Source organism: Malurus melanocephalus, unplaced genomic scaffold (assembly GCF_030028575.1).
Source record: "Malurus melanocephalus ecotype Western Australia unplaced genomic scaffold, MMel_1.1 scaffold_147, whole genome shotgun sequence".
NCBI classification, from domain to species: Eukaryota; Metazoa; Chordata; class Aves; order Passeriformes; family Maluridae; genus Malurus; species Malurus melanocephalus.
This window is the reverse complement of record NW_026623379.1, coordinates 1470408-1471247: the sequence shown is the minus strand read 5'-3', so window position 1 is coordinate 1471247 and position 840 is coordinate 1470408. Positions and strand designations below refer to the sequence as shown.

Genomic DNA, 840 nt, shown 5'->3' with positions numbered 1-840 from the left:
CTTGCCTAACCTTAACTGCAGTCATGGCAATGAAATCCAGTCTTCTGTTGAAAGACTGAGAAGGTTTTGTTCCTACACCTGCTACTGCCTTTACAAGCCCTTATCTCGGCAAAGCACTTCTGGAAGAAGACTGAAGACAGTGGTCTCAGGGATTGTAAGTGTTTCCTTGTTGGCTGTAACTCTAGAAATCCAGCAGGATCTGGAAATAAACTAGACTCTTCAAGGGCTTTGTTCACAAAACTTGCCTGTAGCTCTAGACGGAAACAAGATATCAACTTATAAAATGAGACAAAATATGCTACCTCTCACAAGGCTCAATTTAGGACAGGATGCACATATTCCTCAATCTCATTTATCACCGATTCCTGATTTTTCAGGTCTCATCCTCCAAGCAGCTCTACAAGTAAAGACATGTGGGTTCCCGTTCAGCCTAGCTTTCAATTTAAGCATGCTGCCTCATCCTGTACAGATACAGCAGTCATCTATCTACACTTTAGATTCTCAAACTTCCCTGAATCGTGTTTAATTCTGTGTGGGGGATGAATACTGTATAGGAAACTCAGAAAACATTGTTTCCCAGGAAACAGGTGTAACAAACAGTTCCTCTGACCGATTGCTCACCTTGCCYCTAACTTTAGACTTCAGTGTTTCATGGATACACCAGACAAAACTGAGAGAAAAGGAGCAAGAAGGACTAAAACCCATTAAATACTCACATATCTGCCAGAATTCTGTATCAAACTTCCTGCGAGGGCTAGGCTTGATTTGCCACTATCAGTCAGCACTCTTCCTGGCTCCAGGATCCTAATGAATCAAACAATAGGCTTATTATTTCAATCT

General features: G+C 41.7%; 1 long non-coding RNA gene across 1 annotated transcript in view; it reads right to left on the bottom strand.

Moving 5' to 3' along the window:
* The window catches only part of LOC130576669 (uncharacterized), a 13019-nt gene extending 12179 nt beyond the window's left edge, over positions 1-840 (bottom strand). The window contains exon 1 of the long non-coding RNA XR_008965690.1: positions 717-840. This is a non-coding gene — a long non-coding RNA (uncharacterized LOC130576669). The remainder of the gene's footprint in view (positions 1-716) is intronic.